This window comes from Cornus florida, unplaced genomic scaffold (genome assembly GCF_030987335.1).
Source record: "Cornus florida cultivar Cherokee Brave unplaced genomic scaffold, ASM3098733v1 CherokeeBrave_3.0.0_Hap2_Chr01, whole genome shotgun sequence".
NCBI classification, from domain to species: domain Eukaryota; kingdom Viridiplantae; phylum Streptophyta; class Magnoliopsida; order Cornales; family Cornaceae; genus Cornus; species Cornus florida.
The window spans coordinates 89,616,932-89,637,569 of record NW_026775571.1 but is presented as its reverse complement, the minus strand read 5'-3'; positions in this window follow the sequence as shown (position 1 = coordinate 89,637,569).

The following is a 20,638-nucleotide window of genomic DNA, read 5'->3' as shown; positions in this document are numbered from 1 at the left end:
TACGTATCCATAAAGTCATCATTCAACCCTTTACCATCTTCCTCATTAGCTTCATCAATGGGATTTAATGGCTACAAATCTTCATTATCATCAATTGCATATATTTCCTCAACTACAAAGCATAAAGAAAGAACGAAAATTAAAAGTTTTGCATTCATATAATTCATATAACTAGTGTTTGAGCATTCTGACAGAGGAGAAAGAATTGAGAACTTCCAACAAGATACAATTTTCTGTAACCCATGGGATGTATCCAGTTTAATCTTCCAACAAGTAAAAATTGATCATACACTCATTTCAATAACATGAATATAAATTAGGATATGTACAGAAAACAATAATATATAATTATATATATAAGCATTCAGAATAATGATTGTCATTAATCCTTAACAAAAACAACATTTTTTTCTTTCTTCCATACCTAAAGCTGTGCACTCTACTTTATTATTTTCTTTTTGGACTAGAGGTATGAAGAATATTACTCATTTTGATGCCTATTTATATATGTAAAAAAAAAAAAAAAAAGTAAACAAGAAAAGGTATAACTTGAATGAAATATATTACATTTAGCTGGTTTAAATTACGCAACCACAGACCCCTTGTAATATTTACAGGACATCCTTTTTTTTTTTTTCTTAATACTATTTGTGCCTTTCTGGTGTAGCTATTTAATTACTTATTGCTACTAGTTTCAATTCAAATTTGGTTCTGTAATTTTAACAACAATATCAGATAGATCAAAATATTATTTGGCTTCAAAATTTGTAAAAATTAATGCAGTATTTGTGATTCCGCTAGCTAAAATTTCATGAAATTAAAGGGCGTCAAGGCTGATAAGATTTTCTGGACGAAGATTTCGAGAAGAATTAGAGAATAGCAATCAGTAATCACCCACTCACTGTATCCATGATTCCATACTAAAAGAAGAGGGAGAAAAATAATTCTTAGTATAGAACATACCTGGTCGAGCCGCCGAACCTGCTGCTGTATGGAATGGATCCGATCTACTCTATAAAGGCCTCTGCACTGCCGCCTCCTCTCAGCTCTCAGTCCTCACTCTTGAGTCTTGACTTCCCATTTCTAATTCTATAATAGAGTAGGGTTTTCTGTTGTCATGTTTTGTTACTTTGTATTTTATAATTTATAAAATAAATAATAAAACATATAATTTGGTAAGTTTTGGGCCAGACCTGGCCCAAACAACTCATACAATTAAGGCCCAAAGACCAAATATTATAAAGGCCCGCCCAAACACCCGTTTTGGTAGAATCGGTAGAATCGTGTAGGATCGTGTAGGATCGTACGATTCTACGATTCTACAAACGATTCTACCCCCGATTCTACCAATTGAACGATTCTGCTCCAATTTGACTCGATTTTGAGTTCTGAGTCATAGAATCGTGCGATTCTACGACTCAGAATCGCGATTTTGATAACCATGATCCTTACAACTTAAAGTACAATTTATTTTGACAAACTGCTTTACTTTTTGATTCTGCACACTTCATCATTCTAGAACTTATCTTGCTTTAGCAAATCAATGGTAGAACTAAACCAAAAAATAAAATAAAAAATCAATGGATAGGTGCATCTGCATATTTCGAGCCTGAAGTTCCTTTATCATCCCAAGGATCGTACCTAATGGCTGAACTAGGATTGAGAAAGGAGAATTTCCTATGTGAAAATCCCTTATTTGAGTATAATAGTCTAAAGGTGAAAGACTGAAAGGTAATTCACCGAAGAAATCCTCTTCGAATAGAGTCATTGTTACACCAATTTAGACCTGTCAAAAGTCAGAAGATAAAAGTAAAGAGTCAGCCTCACGACATAAGAAAAAGGTCCTTTGAGCTTCAAAGAATAGGTTTTCCGCCCCTACTTTGCGTAAATATAAATAATGCAAAAAGTTTTTGCAGTAGACTTAAATGTTTATTTCAAGCACAATACAAGATATTTCTAAAGCATCCACATGCCAATAATTTGAATCATCTAACTCCTCGGGTAGCTAAAACAACCTATTTGACTCTCCCTCAGATTGAGAATGATCATGAGATAAGGATCCTAACGTGTTACTTTTTAGGATTTACCCCTTTGTCCAAAACTACCTGTCCATATATTGGTGCAGTAATAGGATAAGCACAAGAAATTTTATGTAGCAAATTTTATTTATATCAACAAATGATCACCTAAGAGAAGACTGTATCTTAAAAAAAATATAATAATAATAATAATAAACTTTATTTAATAAGGGAAGAGAAGAGACAAAGTAACTTACCTTCGTACCTTTGGAAGATCATGGAATTCCAAAGAACAGACAATATGGGGCATGAATAGACTATAAATTGAGTAAGACTATATAACAGATTAGTCAAGGTGATTTTCATATACATGTATATGTAAATATTTACTGTTTTATTCAATCATTTCTTTACATAGTCTCTCTTGCTTCTTCCCTAAGCTACGTACAACATCTGAAGTGAATGAAATATAAGATAATAGTATCAATTAGATATTAAAACAAGAGAAATTAAAGCAATCTGGACTAGGTCGCATGTGGCAACGTAATTGATTTTTCAATTGACACTCTTTATGGATGTACAATAATTTCTGAATGAAAATCTTCATGTAGTCTATGGAGCTGCTTAAGACAATTGCAGTTGCAAAGTACATTTTAGATAACGATCTAAAAGACTTTAATATGTTTAATGAATAACAATAAATACAAGATGTGGTGTTGGATCCATTATTTAAATTAGTTCTAAACATATAGCATGCATCAAGTCATTTTTAGAGGTATCAATTGCTATATGTAGTAAACGTATAAATGCTCACTGATTAATAGGAGCTCCATCATCAATTGGGAAATAAATGAAGTTATTCAAATTCTTTCTTTCCTTCAATCAGTTGGCATATGTTGCATGTAATTCTTTTGCGTGTTTTTTACAATTTTCTACACATGGACGATTATAAATAGTTTTCTATTTATCTTTCAGTCTTATTTGATCCATGTTCATATGTTGTTCACTAATATTTGGGTTTCTTTACATGCCAAAAAGAGCTAATTCCCAAGTGAAGTGGCAAATAGCACATTTAAGCTAATCAAAAAAATAATGGCCTCAGAAACTAGTGTAAGAGCAACAAATAGATTATATGAAAATTACCCGGTGGTGGTGGCCTTGTCGCTACTACACCACAAGCTTAAAGTGTATGCATTAAGGTAAGGGCCAAGTTTTACATTTATAAAAGCCACTGCTACCTTCACTAAAAATATAGTTAGGGTGAGTAGGGATCATCCCAAGGGATTAGAGTCGAATTTGGTTGTGGATTCACTATTAGGGTTAGTAGGTCGAATGATCAAACAAATAATTGGTTGGTTGATTAAACTGAAGAGCAAATTAAACTAAATAATTAAATGCAATAAAGAGTAAGTAAGAGAGAGAGAGATCTTGGGATTTAGAGATCACCACCAAACAATGCTTTTCTACACCCTTAACAGGTGACTAATGAGGAAAAGGTGTGTTGCAATATTGATGTGTGTGTGTATTTGGTTGATTCAATTAGCAAGGGTGGCCAATTAAGTATATATTGTCTAAGGAACATGTGAAAAGCACAATATATCTAACAATTAAGCATATATTGTCTAAATAGCATGTGAAAAGCACAATATATCTAGCATGTCACTAATCCTTTCATTAAGCTCACAAGCCAAATACACCACAAGGTTAGAGACATATGCTACTTGCATTAAAAAATATGGAACATTAAACAACAAGCATGGATTGTCCTCCCATCTAACAACTATGCTACCACTACACTACAATTAAGCTAATGTCATGAAATTAAACTAATTAAGCTAAGGGAGAGGCACAATCCATTAAGAAATGAGCATGAACCATCTAGAAAATTATAAAAGCATTCATTTAAGCAAAATGTTTTGACAATATCTAAATCTAAGGCATTAATACACATAGACATGCATCAATAACACAAGAGATAGAGACAAACACATGAACATCTATTCTAGCATACATAGATATATGGATAGAATGAAATGATCAATTGGAAGCATTAAACCACATAAATCAATAAAACAAACATGATCTATATATATAAAAGTGCCAAAACATATATTACAACACTAATCCCTCAATAATACACAAAATCAAGATGTAGAAAGCATGCTTGGGGCTAACTCTAGCCCCAAGAGGATGTCTAGCCACTCATGGTTGTGCTTCTCCAACCCTCAAGGGCTAACTCCATGGTAGAGATTTGCTCATTGGTTGATGAAAAGTCTCCAATGGTGTCTCTAGCCTCCTCCTCCTCTAAGCTTGCTCTCCAAGAGTTCTACAAGGTATGATATGATATGATGTGATATGATATAGAAAATAATCCTTATATTTTTATAGGTAGGTCAAATGACACCCAAAATGAGATTGGGTCGTGCACAAAATATTCCCTAATGATTGGATAAAGGATAACTTTTTTTGAGTTGGAGATTTAACTTTTTCGCACTGGAGGAAGTTCGATCGATCGAACTGTGGACTTGGATCGATTGAACATGGCTGAGATTTATCGAACTAAAGTTGGATCGATCCTCAATGGTGGTGCTTTTTGGATAAAGACAAATCTGAGATATTTTGAAGATATTTTTGGAAAAAAGACAAAAGTGGTTGGTAGGGTGGTACAACTAGATAAGATCAATCATTTGAATAAGGATAAAGTAGTTCGATCGATCGAAGAATGATATTGGATCGATCGAACTTTTAAGATCTCTGAAAATGTCATCATGGCTCTGATCTATCTTGAAGTGCTGAGATCAATCATGTTGGATCGATCGAACTTTGATCTGAGATCGATCGAAGATGTTGATTTCCATATTTTTCTTTCTTTTGCTTCCACTTGGCTCTTTTCTCTGATTCATCCTAGAATTGTTTCATTTCTGCTCTTATTTGGCTGAGTTAGCTTATTTTCGAGATAAGTGCCTGAAAATGGAAATAATACGAAATCAATCTAAAACGGTAAAGTAAGATAGATAAAGGTACTAGAATGCTTAAGCTTAAGGGGTTTAAATACGCACTTTTCAGCGCTCATCACACCCACAAACTTAAATATTGCTAGTTCCTAGCAATGAACTAGAAAGTAAAGGAATGAAATAAATAACTATACAACTATGAACTAGAAAGCAATAAATGGATAACGCCACTTTCGTAGGGAACACGATTGCACTTAGCATATGCAACAAGCCTTTTAAACCCCTAGGTTACCCCTAGTGGACGAGTGAAGTCTCGTGAGGGTTTCCAGAAATGATACCCACAAATATTAAGCTCATTCTCACAAAAGAGACACCAATATTGTAAACAAGCATTGGGAGAAAACTACCTCAAGTATGCAATTTTTCAAACATTTCTAAGCAATCTCCCAAAATCTCAACATCAAGCAAGCAAGTATGGTCCTCCACACATCAAGAAAATAATCGTGCAAATCAAAACAACTCTAGAATCCTTTTTGAGTGGACCGGCATCAAATATGTTGCTATCTAAGCCAACTAAAGAATTAATCATATCCTTACCCTCAAACTAGCACACAAATCTGGTACCGATCATCAAGACAAAAAGTGGACCTTTTTATTAAAGCTTTATTATTCTAGGTGCGCTTATTCTTTTCATTCAATATTTTTATTTTTTTTTATTTTAGGATCAAAGATGGAAGCATGGTGCAATGTGTTGATCTATTAAGCTTTCTAGCGATTCATGAGGCCGAGCGTTAGGTTAATAACTCCCAAACTAGACGGTTTTAGGGCATTAGGTGTTCAAACACCCCTATGAACTTACAAACTTAAATCAATTAGGCTACAAATCAAGCCAACCTCCATCTAATCATTTCCCACTTCTCACCATTTGGGAGAAGTCCTCACTTTTTATTGTTTTTGCAACTTTTTTTTTTTCTTTTTTTTTTTTTTTTTTTTTTGTAAGCAAGTTCATTTATTAACCTAGAGTTTGGGCCCTCCACCTTTCGGCGCGAGAAATTCAGTACTTGATGAGGCTAGAATCCCGGCTACTTAGTGAAAAGGGGTTGTTATCCACCTTTATCAAGAATGAAAGCTTTCAATGCACTACTAGCCCAATTAGGATATAACCAATTCAATAATCAACAAAGCATGTACCCCACAAATGAATGTTAGTGTGCGTCGGTGCTAGTGTAGAATTCTAAAGTGAATCTCAAAACAATCACAAAATCAAGATTATGTGGACCACAAGTGCAAGCAAGATATCAATCTTTCGAAAAATTTACTCATAAATGGCATCCACAAGGCATATAAGGAGTATTGGACTCTTAGGTCAAGCAATTTTTAAATTTTAAGCAATATAGTCCTCAAAAGATCAAAATCATAGCTAAATATGGACCAATCATAGAAAATCTCTCAAATACACAAGTCATGCTCAATTTTTGAATTTAAAAGCAAACACTGTAACATACACTGTTACCCCCAAACTCAAATGGCACAATGTCCTCAATGTGTAAAGAGAACAAAAGGAAAGAATATACCGGTGCAATTAAGGCAAAGAATGGCTGGGATTGAAGTATCCAAAGTGGGTGGCATGGCCCCCCGAACTTGGGATTAACTGTGGTCCTGAAATTTGGCACTCGGATAAACTCATCAGATAACAAAAATGGATAATCACTGCACAGTGGACATACAAGTGTAAATGAAATAAAGCAGTGAGAGAGGTATAAGGGTGGTCTTGAAAATTGTGTAGCATTCTCTCTCACTATAGTCACTGTGATGCACCTGATGGAGTTAAACATACAGAGATAAGAATATAACACATGAGATCTATAACAAAAGTATATATAAGGAAAATAGAGTATTGGATACATCAAAAGATCAAAGCCAACAGATCGGCTGCAAATAATATACAGTGACAAAAATGAAGTATAAAGCATAGAGGTGTAGTATAAAAAGATAAAAGAACTGGGAATCTCAGGTGGAGGAGGTAGGACAGGCAGGGCGAGCTCTGCGGATATCGCGAGATAAGTCTCAGAGTGCAGTCATGACATCCGTGCGGAATGTAGCAAAATCAGCTCGGTGGGCTATAGCATCGGCTCGAATGGCAGCAGTATCAGCTCTGATAGCAACCACTGCATCCTCAAGAGCCTGAAAACGCTCTCCAAAGCCAAGGGTCTGACTAGGAGCCTCAGGTACGGATGAATCAGAAGAAAGATCCTGAGTCTGCTCCTCCTCGTGTACTAGCGACCCAGTTAGAGAGTGCTCCTCTACGTCATCTGTAGGTCGCTCTAAATCAATGTCTATGTGCTCGACAGCTGGACCTACTGGTACATCTTCCGCTACGGGATCTGTTGCTGCTGCCTCTGCCTCTTCAGCCTCGAGCTCCTATGCAGCCACTACTGCGTGGTCCTGCAGTCTGGTGATAATAGCATTGTAGCTCTTGTTCTAGTTCTTCCTCAAAAAATGACAGGAACCTCTCTCAGGCTGCTCCTGAGGATGAAAAGGGTAGCACTGGTCGATCAATATCTGGGTGATGATATACTAAAGACATATAGATTACAGATCTAAGGAAAAGAGTAGAACAGAGAACTTACCTATAGGATTTGACAAAACCCTAGCCTCTTTCTTCTTCTTCTTCCTCCTCCTCTTTTCTCTCTCTAAAATATGCGTGATATTAATCTAGCCCCTTTTTCCAACCCTATAGAGACATATAAATAGGCTACAACCAAACTCTATTCCTTTTCCCAATCCACATCCAATTAATAAAAAGAAAAATATAATAAAAAGGTAACTAAAAACATAAGTTACGTAAAATCTATGTATATAATTTTTATCTAAATAAAATAAATACCCTAGATTATCTCCAAAGGACTTTTCCTAAATATATATTATTTAATTATATAAATTCATACGGAAATGATCCATACCCATTAAACTCCTTATCCAAGTAGTCCATGAAATCTAATTGGTTGGCCCATGACTACTACCCAATACCCTAAAATAAAATAAATTAAACTAAAAGAAAATAAAATAGAATAAACACCCATTTAAAATCCTAACTATTTATTACAAGAAACCCAATACATAATTCAACCAACCAAGTAATTCAATTAAACAAGTATTTCAATTAAATCATACAAACAATTAACAAATAGCCAAGAAATCAATTAATGAATTAAAAAAACAATTAAAACAATGAATAAAATACCGAGACTATCCCATTTAAATTCCTAACTATTTATTACAAGAAACCCAATACATAATTCAACCAACCAAGTAATTCAACTAAACAAGTATTTCAATTAAATCATACAAACAATTAACAAATAGCCAAGGAATCAATTAATGAATTAAAAAAACAATGAATAAAATACCGAGATTATCCTTTCTAAAATTAGGAGTATTACATTCTTCCCCCCTAATAAAAGGAATTCCGTCCTTGGAATTCGCTCTTACCTTCTTCTAATATTTCACGAAACTGCGAGCGAATGACATCCTCCCTTCCCAAGTAGACTCAACCTCATTATGATGACTCCACTGAACACGCACCAAAGGGATAACCTTATTACGAAAGATTTGATCCCTACGGTCGATAATACGACACGGTGGCTCCAAATAGGTTTCATCCGGCTGCAACTCAATCTCCCCAACATCGATATGCTGATACCGATCCTTATTTCACAGAAATTTCCGCAACATGGAAACGTGAAACACATTGTGTACGCGATCCAAATTATCCGAAAGTGCTAACCGATAAGCAACAGCGCCAACTTGATTCGTAATCATGAATGGACCGACAAACCGCGGTGACAACTTCCCTTTCTTCCCAAAGTGCATTACTGTTTTCATAGGAGACACTTTGAGCAGAACCTGGTCCCAACTTGAAACTCCAAAGCACGTGTGCGACGATCGGCATAACTCTTCTGCCGACTCTGAGTAGTGCGCATGCGATCCCTAACAAAAGCAATCTTCTCTGAAGTATCCTTGATAAACTCTGGACCCAAGAATCTGCTCCCGCCAACCTCCATCCAACAAACAGACGATCGACACGATTGGCCATATAATGCCTCAAATGGTGCCATACCAATAGTCTTTAGGAAATTATTATTATATGCAAACTCCACCAGTGGCAAATGCCTTTGAAGTCAAGAACACACGAACGAAGCATATCCTCCATGATCTGATTAACTCTCTCAGTTTGTCCATCAGTTTGAGGATGATAAGCAGTATTAAGATGTAATTCTGTACCCAAAGCCTGCTGAAAACTCTTCCAAAAGCCTGACACAAACCTCGAATCCCTATATAATATAATAGACAATAGAATGCCAAGTAACTTCACAATCTCGGTAATGTAAAGCCTCGTCAACTGCTCTGATGTGAAGTCAGCGCAAATAGGTAAGAAATGAGCTGATTTAGTCAATCGATCCACGATGACCCAAATGGAATTGTGATCCTTGAAAGAATTAGGCAATCCTTCCACAAAATCTATAGAAATGCTCTCATATTTCCACTCCGGTATAGGTAATGGTTGTAGAGCTCCTGGCGGCCTCTGATGATCAATCTTAACCATCTGACTGTAACTACACTGAGAAACAAAAAAAGCAATGTTCCTCTTCATACCTGCCCACCAAAACTGCCGTTTCATATCCTGATACATCTTGTCTTCCCCTGGATGAATAGAAAACTCAGAATGATGAGTCTCAGTCATCACATCCTTCCTCAAATCATCAGCAGAAGGTACTACTAACCGTCTTTTGTACCTCAAACCTCCATCAGTCCCAACATAATAAAATGGAACCTCCCCGGAAGGTATCTCTACAAATCTGTCAATGCACGGCTAATCCGTGAGTTGTGCCTTCAAAACCTTATGAATAATGGAAGGTGTAATTACCATACAAGCCATGAAAGCATCCGAAAACTTATCCACCATCTTCAAAGCATTCTACTAAGTGGTGAATAAAACAGAAGTACTAGCTTCGAGTCGGCGACTAAGTGCATCTGCTACCACATTCGCTTTCCCTAGATGATATTGTATAGAGAAGTGATAGTCTTTCACAAATTCCAACCATCTGCGCTGTCTCATATTCAGCTCCCGCTGAGTGAACAAATACTGCAGACTCTTGTGATCGCTAAATAATCTGAAAGACTCTCCCAATAGATAATGCCTCCAAATGCGTAAGGCAAAGACCACAGCTGCCAACTCCAAATCATGTGTTGGATAATTAAGCTCATGAGGCTTAAACTTTCGAGATCCATATGAAATCGGTCGTTACTCTGGCATCAAAACACATCCAAAACCTTGCAAAAAAGCATCTGTGTAGACAAGATACTCAATCCCGCTCTATGGAGTAGACAGAACTGGTGCTGAAGTCAACTTAGTCTTTAGCTCATCAAAAGTTTCCTGGCAGTGTTTATCCCACACGAACCGTACACCCTTTTTAGTCAGATGAGTGAGTGGTCCCGCTACCTTGCAGAACCCCTGGATGAATCTACGATAATATCCTGCCAAGCCGAGGAAACTCCGAATCTCGGTAGGCGAAGTAGGTTGTCCCCACTCGACCACTACTAAAACCTTGGCTGGATCCACAGCTATTCCCTTTTCTAACACTACGTGATCCAGAAACTTCACTTCCCGCTGCCAAAATTCACATTTCTCGAACTTGGCATACAACTAGCGCTCACGATGCAACACTATGTGAAGATGTCTAGTATGATCATCATCTGACTTAGAATAAATCAAAATGTCATCAATGAAGACAATGACAAACTGATCTAAATAAGCCCTGAAGGCTCTGTTCATCAAATCCATGAAGACTGCTGGTGTATTCGTCAATCCAAACGGCATGACACAAAACTCATAAGAACCATATCTAGTGAGAAACGTTGTCTTAGGAATATCTTGCTTCCTAACCCGAAGTTGATGATATCCCGAAAGCAGATCAATCTTAGAGAAATACGTAGCTCCCTTTAATTGATCAAAAAGATCATCAATCCTGGGCAAAGGGTACTTGTTACGTATGGTAACCTTGTTCAACTCCCTGTAATCTATACACAGGCGGAACGAACCATCCTTCTTTTTCACAAACAAAACCAGTGCTCCCCAGGGTAAAGTACTGCTACGTATAAAACCCTGGCTGAGTAATTGTTGAATCTGATCCCTCAGCTCTCTCATCTCCACTGGTGCCATTCTGTATGGTGCTCTAGCAATAGGCGTAGTGCCTGGAGCCAAATCAATCACAAAATCGATCTCTCGACTGGGTGGCAACCCTGGAATCTCCTAAAAAACATCTGAAAAATCCTGTACAATAGGTATGTGATCCAATGACACAGTAACCTCCTTCTTCGTTTTCTCCTCTAAATGGAACAAATAGGTACTAGTACCCCCATTAGAACGTGGAATAGCGACGACATACATATCCTGACCAGGTATAGTGAACACAATAGACCTATCAAAACAATTAACTTGGGCATGATAATAAGATAACCAATTCATCCCAAGTATTACGTCATAAGTGTGTATGTCCAGGACCAATAGATTGGCTAGAAATCTGAGTCTACCAATATCTAGTGTCACAGGCCCATCACTCTCATATAAAATGGCTGTATTGCCCAACTGTGTAGAAATACTCCGAGGTCTATCGCAAACCCGCATCACCATCCCAGATAAAGCAACAAAAGACCTAGATACAAACGAGTGTGTAGCACCTGTATCAAATAAAACATGTCCATGTAAACCATGAATAGCAAAACTTACCCTCAACAGCCTTAGGTGCCTGAACATCCTGTGGTATGGGGTTATACACCCTGCCATAATGCAACTGTTGCGGTGCCTATCCCTGAGGCTGTGGCGGTGCCGGTAAAGCTGGATATGCCTGTCCCTGAATCCGTGGAACCTGTGGAGCGGGTAAAGGTACCGGCGCCCTCTGCCCCTGCTGCACCTGCTGTTCCTGTCCCTGTCCTGCTTTAGGACACTGCCTGAAAGTATGACTATACTCTCCATAAGTGTAGCAACCACCTTAAAGGTGCTAAACTGTCTCCTCTACAATCCATCTTACAGGATTGATTCCTACAAGTTTCTTTTATAAACTCATTGATAATCGTCCCATCTCAACACAACATACCAATAAGCAAAGATTTGTTTGCTTACCCCATTTATCACTCCACTGTGATAATTCTATATTATCACAACATACATATTCCAAAATAGTTAAAACCATTTATGGCAACACTCAAAAATACTTTTATAAAACACAGTTGTGATGCCAAAACCACCAGTTCACTTTGTTAAGAATTTCATTAAATTATAAACCTCCAAAAGAATAATTGTCAAATATTCTTTAATATAATACTAGTGTATATAATTTAAATACTACTATTCTTTAAAGAATATTTCCACTCCTACTAGTAATGAAAATCATATTACTCTTAAAAGAGCATTCATTCTTAAACTCCGGTACCCTCTATCTTGGATGCTCCGGTATCTCCTCTCTTCGGATCTTCTTTGGGGTCCTCTTCTCCATTTGACTCAGCTTCGAGCACCACCGAAGTTGTGTTAGGTCCACAGAATGGTTGCCAATCTCTCACACCAAAAATCTTCCTTGACTTATACTCCGAAGCAACACCTATTGGAACCAATTCCTTGGTCTCCAATTCTGCCTTCTTAGTCGGCCTTCGCACAGTAATCGTCGGAGTAATCTTCATCTTCTTTGGGTCCTTCTTTGCTTTCATTGCGGACCATAACATCTTCCTAGTGCCAATCATTCTAAAATCACAGAATAAAATTGACATTAGTATGTTCTAAGCAGACAATAAAGGAATACAACGAATCCTAAACTTAAGCTCTAATCAAGAAAAAATGCTACGCGGAAGTCTTATACGATAGAATCCTAGAGACACTTGAACCTAAAGTGTTCTGATACCAACTGTGATACCTCTCGACTTCGAGACATGGGTTGATCAGGCCCAAGCCCGAACCCGAGGGAATATCAAACAATTAATATTTAACAAACACAAAATACTAAAAGATTTAAGAAATAAATGATTAAGCAGAAAAGAAAACTAAATATTAAAATCCTTAACTTAATATACAAAAACCTTAAATCATTATTACAACTCGGGAATCCATCCAGTGGACCCCTAATGATAATCCAACTGTGAATCAACTGGGAAAAACATAACAGAAACTAAAACATAAATAGAGCCCTACGTATATCCGGAAGAATAATGTGGACTGTCTCTACTCAGCACGAACCAACTCTGTAATACCCCTAGTTTTTAAAAGGTTAAAATTGGGAATTTAATTTTACTTTTTATTGATTAATTGATTTAATTATGTGATTTAGTTTTTTTTTTTGTTTTCTTAATTAATAAATTGTGTGTATTTAAATTAATATTGTCTAATTGTGTATTTAGTTAATTATTTATTGAATTGAAATTGTTTATGTGTTTTGAGTGATTTATTTGATTATAGTTATTTATTTGTTTTCCTTTATTTGTTTTACGTATAATTATTTAATTAGGTATTTAATTAGACTTACAGATATATCTATAGGGATGTAATTGTTTAGTCGGTTATTTATTACTGTGTTGCGTATGTTTTAAGTTTAGGGTTTTAGTTATGTAATTAGGGTAGCCGATGGATAAGAACGCCGGGATTAGGATTAGGGTTTTGCATGAGTCTATATATACAGGAGAGTTGGTGTTTGCAAGGGTTTGGAGAAACCCTATTCCTGTAAGATAATCTAGAGAGGGAAACTAGAGAAGAGAGAAACAGAGAGGTTTGAGGGGAAAAAATACGGAGAGGTTTTAGCTATGGACTGAAGGTGTATCACAGAGGAAGGAAAAGGTTGATCGTGAGATAGAACTAGAGCAGTAGGAGAGTTGCCGGAAGTTTATAGTTCGTCGGAGAATTTAGCAATGGCGTTGAAAGGTTTCAAACCAAAACCTAAAGGCAAGTTTCAGTCTATTTCTTTCCTGTAAACTTGTGTTCTGTGCATTCTATGTAGTCTCCAGGGTGTTAATTGAACTTTAAAACAGAATATTGATACATATTATCTAACCTTAAATTGTTCGTTTATTTGTTAACTGAAACTTAGGTACTTGCATAAACTGTTCTGTTATGCCTTAAGTTTTGGATCAATTAAATAACACAAGTTTATGAAGGGTTTCTAGGAATTTAGGAACATAAATAGAACTCTAAGAATGTTACAAGGTTTGGGATACAACACTGGACTTCGCCGAAAGCACAGACGGCAACAGGACGAAGCAGAGACGAAGCAATGGAGCAGAGACAGCTCCCTCAAAAGAAAGAGCCGGCTCTAGGGAGTTTAGAGCTGGCTCCCAACCCTTTTGAGTCGGCTCCAATAGGTATGGAGTCGACTCCATGATAAAAAAAAGCCTGCTCTTTTATTTTTGAGCAGGCTTTCTCAGGTTGCGCATTCTGAATTTTTTTTATTGGTTATTGGTTGGATGTTTAGGCTGTACTGATTAATTTTGGGACATTATTGGGGGGTTTAATAATTAACTTTAGGGGTTACCAAGGCCTCTAGTTGCACAATTTACCCCGGTTTATGAATCATCTAATGTCAAAAGGTTAGTGAAATAAATCATCTAAAAATATGTTTTCCAGCTGCAATAAAAACATGGACAGCAGACAGTTTCGGATTTTAAAAAAAATTTAGAAATGCTCTAAAATCATGAAAAAATTCTGAGTAGTGTCAAACCCAAGTGGGAAGTTCTAGTAAAAATTTCAAGGCAATTAAAGCAACACAGCTCTATATAAAAATTTATTTCCTGACCGAAAAGGAAAAGCTTCAAATTTCCAGCAACTAGCTTGCAACTTCAAAAATTCAAAACTAATTCACTTTAAATCCAAATTACATGAAACCAAAACTAAATGAAAGCTAATTGAGTATATTTTTATATTTTATATTTAATTTGACAGGATTAATTTCAAGTTAAAACAGTTTAAGGGCAAAATACAAGTCCTTCTCTTCCATGCATGTAAAACACTCAATAATGACATAAAAATACTTCAAAATAATAGATCAATACCTCACTAGAGGATTGAATCTCTAGATACCAAAGCAAAACTATGAGTTAGGCTAGATCCTTCAAGGATTTTGAAGAGGAGGATGAGGGGAACAAAACGTATTCCAAGCTTTATGGTCTAAAGTAAGTGGAAGGGCGATCAAGGTCAATGCCTAAGGCTTCAAGCTCCATCCATGGAGGCTAGGGTTTTCTTGTAAGGAAGGGAATGAAATAATGTGGTTAAGTGTGAGTGGAGGAAATAGAAATCCTCCACTCACTATGTGCTCTTACACCATGGTCAACACACACATCTATGGTCAATTGCACAAAAACCTTCCTTTAAAACCATAATCCCAAAGTGGCCTAAAGATATTTACAAGACTAAATTATGAACCAACACTTGTCACCAATCCATGGCTCCTTCCTAGGCTTAATCCCATACCTACACTTGTCAACCATCCAAGCCAACAAGTGCACTAATCCTAGGCCAACAAGTGGGTGAATCCTCACCCTCTAAATGTCATCATCCAATGCATTAAAGTGTTTCCACACAAATGTCAACAAGTGGACCAATGCGAGTGTGACACTTGTCACACTTTTCAAAAATTACAAAAAGGTCCTTTTTGAAAATATCTTCCAAATTTAATTACAAAATGGTCCCCAAGATGAAAAATAATTACTTTATTTAATTACACTAAAACCCCACAAGTTAAGAATAATTACACTAAAGTATGCATTAATGCCCCTTTATAAAAGAAGTAAGCAATCAACATACTTTTCTAGAAAAGTAAAAATACCACTATCATGGAAATCAAATATTATGAATGCATGCAAAACCGGAATCAAATCCGAGCACAAAAAGTGAGGTTGTGCAAGGAAAAAGGATAAACGAGAAAAAGACAAAATGTGAATAGTGTTCGGAAAAATAAAATATGGAAATGACACAATCCCCAGAGGAAGTTGTCAATCCAAGGAAAAGAGTCTCGGAAATCATTCCAGAGCACTCGAGACGACTTCAAGTGATGAAAAACCGAACCCAAAAAGGAAAAGACAACGGAAAAAAAAAATATCCGCTAAAATCTGAGAAAAAGAAAAGGAAGAAAAATGACCGGGTCATTACAACCTTCCCACCTTAAAGGGATTTCATCCCCGAAATCTAGCCCCTATAAAATAAAAAGGCGAAACCAGGATAACTACGGAGTATATCTCTGAGTATTCCTCACAACATGCTACGAAAGCAATCCCAAAACTGAAGACAACGTACAACCCCATGTCATTCGCACCCACGTGCTCACGACAGGACAACCCCTCAAAAGAAAAGTGATCACATGGCCACACCACAAGTCGAAACTCACACACAGAACTTAAGGCCAGACAAGGGAACAGAAGACAACAATCGAAAGCACCCCTCCTGACGAACCATCATAAGGAACCAAAAATAACCACCAACAGAACTCCAAGATATCCATGAATCAAATCAAAGTACTAAACAAAGACGACGTGACAGTACGAATAGCGACCAGAACCCGCCGATAACATACTCAAATGTGTGGTAGCAATGACAATTCCTACTGCCCACACTTACTCGTCAGTAAGGTAGCATCGAAGACAACTAGCACTCGCCCACAGCACATAACTTGTACGGTAGCATGACAGTATAAGGCACCAATTTATAACCTGCCCCCACTAGGTCTACCCATGAAAACTCTCGATACAAATGACTTCAATGTCAAAAATGATCATTACCAAAAGCACTACGGAAACCAACATTTTGTGAGAGTTGAGATATGGTCCAAAGATGTCCGGCCGGACCATCCTGGCCAATCCCAAAACTCTGACAACAATGCCATAGGTACCGCTACGCTTAAGGCCTTAAATCCTCAATACAAAAAGACCAACAATTTTAACATCTCAAAACACTACTATCAACAACATCAATTACGAATCCAAAGTCTGACAAGCAAAACAGCATCTCCAAAATCCCAGATATCATCATAAAATAAATCAACTATAAGACTACTCACCGTAATCAAACATCGGATCAAAATCCCTATCACGGATAACTAGATCCTCGAAATACAAGTCCACGAAGTGGCACACACATCAAAATCTTGACAACCAAGGTCATAGAACAAGTCTCTCGAAATCGTACTTGACAACACCAAGTTAAATCAAAATTCCTCAATTTCGATCCATCTATAAACAACCACTGGAACTACGATTCCCCAAGGCCATGCCTAGTCATAACTAGGACGAGAAAACTCCACAAGCAAGCCATATCCAACAACGATCCTCCAAAACTCCTCCTAAGAGTCAACCATATCCAGGCCTCCAAAACTGGAACAAGTCTCCAAAAGACATTCTCAAAAGAGCATCGAGCTCACCTCACAAATCAAACAATCCTTAAAGATATGGACATAAGTCTCCGTAAAATGATCTCACACCAATCAACTCACTTGAGCACCACAACCGTCAACAACCACGGTAGGAACTCCCCAAGGGAAGACACGAAAGAAAGGGGACCACCAGTCCTAAAAAGGACAACACCACGACTCCATCTCTCAAATGAAAGACAACAAAGTCAACGACTTCACCCCCTACATGGAAGTAAGTCGACTAAAATCTATCAAATCCTCACCAAGGACTCAAGACAACAACGATGATCCTCATGGACCAACTAACCCCAAAACAGTGCACAACGCAACGGAGGGAAGAGACTCACTCCTTGTGAAGTCCCTAACACGAACCAGCACAAAACCATTGTGGAAACCCGCATACAGACTACGTGCGACCAAAGGAAACGAATGGGAAAACCAAACCTGAAAGTCATGCATATGACAAGGAATGCAACTACCAGAAAGAAAATCTACTTACATAGATGAAAATCAAAAGCACATGCTGCACGTCTCCACATAAACACAAAAGCATGTCATTAAAGTGCAGTAAGAACATGACATCTCGAAGCATATAAGAAAGGCATGCTATTGCCACACAACAAGAAAGCAAACGTGGATAGACCTCCACCTACTCATGCATCACAATATCATAAAGCATACTACTAACATGGTAGTAAATGAAACTGCAGAAAACTAAAGTGATGCAACAATGAACCCTACGGACATCATGTCCTAGAGTGCCTAGGTAAAAAGGAAGGACCAGTCCTAGCCATACACTGACTCCAAAAACCAATGCAACAACAACCTGTCTCAAAACAAACGTGAGCCCTTACCACAATGGTAAGACTCCTATAATCCATCTCTGAATCTAAGGGTGACACTACAAGTGACACTAACAATGCAATACTCTCTCTACCCGAAGCATCTATCAATCGACTTGACCCCAAAAGCATCATCGCGCAAGGAAAACTCAAAGAAAATGGCAACTCTAGCTATACAATCAGACAACCAAATCGATCACTATGACTGATCCCCAAAACAACCATCATCATTATCGATCAAAAGGACTACACCTGTCGGAACAAAACCCAACGCTGATTCCATCCGAACTGCACTCGTAGCTTGCCAGTACGGTAGCATGACAGTGCCATGCACCCGCCCACAACGTACCTGCCTACGAAAATTGCAATCTCAAAGGAACCTTCCAAAACAACCAAGGATCCCAAAAGGTCCAAAACCTAACCATGGCCTAAAATCAACAAATCCAGTACTACGGTTGTGCCTAATGGCTCACCCCACGAGAGCCTAAACAAAATGTGTCTCTCCACCTACCTAAAAACCAATTCTAGGTCAACAATAACCTAAACTACAATACAACCGTTACTACAATCACCATCAACCTCAACTCAAGCCTTAATGACCAATCTCGTGTTATGCCAAATATGCAACACAGTTATGTATATACAAATCTGATCTAGAATACATCATATGTCATGCTCTTTACATAATAATTAAATCATGCTAAACAAACGGCAACCCATATGTAGCACGTAAGCACATAAACATGTTATCAAACCAAAACATGTTCTCATGAAGCATATAAACACATAGAGAATGGCAACATAAGCATGATATGCACCCAAAACTCGTCATCCAAGGTATTCAAACCTAGGAGCTCTGATACCACTTGTAACGACCCGGATTTCTCAACCCGGTGCGTTAGTGATGAACCGGAAGTTGACCCGATAACGGACCCGAAATGCGAAAGCGAAAGAAGCCAAATGACCTCAAGAGATGTACGTCATCCCTAAGGCCCCAAAATGACTTTCCATGAAGCCACGGAACTCAAATAAGCCAAGCAAATGAAGCAAGAATGCCTAACCCGAAAAGAGATGAACTAAGGGCAAAATGGTCATTTCTCACTGAAAAGGGTGCCACCGTGCACACCATTGGAAGGACAATGAAAAATGAACAAAATTAGACTCAAGAATCGTCTGATTCTGAGTCTGGGCAGAAAAGATATGAAATTTCAACACCCGATGCGAAAGTTATGAAGCAATGACTTAACATTTTTCAATATTTTCATAATAAACTTTGAAAATAAAAGTGCATATAAAATGAGATACATGTCATTGGCCTCCGGCCTCATCTCATACATATTAAATACATTGAAAAGAGTGCACTTACGTACATTTTACATATACGAATCAACGAATACAAGTTTAAACAAATAGGGCTACAAAGAGGCATCTTATGCTAACACTTGCATAAAATAGAAACTTAGAAACTGTAAGCCATCCAAGGAGCAATGGAATCTTCAAATCCTGAGTCCTGTACCTGAAATATGCCCCAGTATCGTAGGGGTGAGTAACATAAAGCTACTCGTAGGAGATGAGCATGCATCGACCTAGCATTTTATAATTTTATCACCTTATGGTGAAATATGTTAAAGGGGCTCATGCCACCTAACGTTTATGTCAAGATGAGACCCAGGGAGCATCCTAAGCTACCTAGATCATTTCTATCATAATCACATTATTCATGCAATTTAAACAACATGGAAACATGTTATACAAGGCAACAAGATATAGATTCTCAAAGTCTTCAACTTGAAATCCAAAATACGAAAACAACAAGTTTGGGGCATGCCACCTAACGTCTATGTTCAAAATGAATTTATAGGGTCATTCCTAAACTACATTTGAGCATCAAAACACAAATTATGATATCGATGCAATTTAACCAACAATCGAACTTCCAATACAATGCATGAAGCATGCTTTCACAAAGCTACATCCTAAGCTCAAAATAGGAAATCAAATACGGAACAACAAGTTACGATATCATCTAGTTATCAACTCGAAATGAAATACGAAATCAAACAAAATGGATACTCGGACGTCACGCCGGATCAGACCGACAACATAGTTACTTTAAAGTTACTAGCCCATGGGTAACTTCCCTATGTACGCACTAGACTATATAGAGGGACAATCCCCAGTACTAGAACTAAGTCCTAGTCGTAGCGAAACAACGACATTCCCAAGTTTCCAAAATCAACAAATTGTGCAACAACGTATATATATCAACATGTATATACAAGACATCAACTATTTACCAAGCACAATCCAAATTTTGGAAACTTATACAATACATGCTCAAAATTCACAACTACTATGGCATGTAAGATGTCAAATACAAAGTG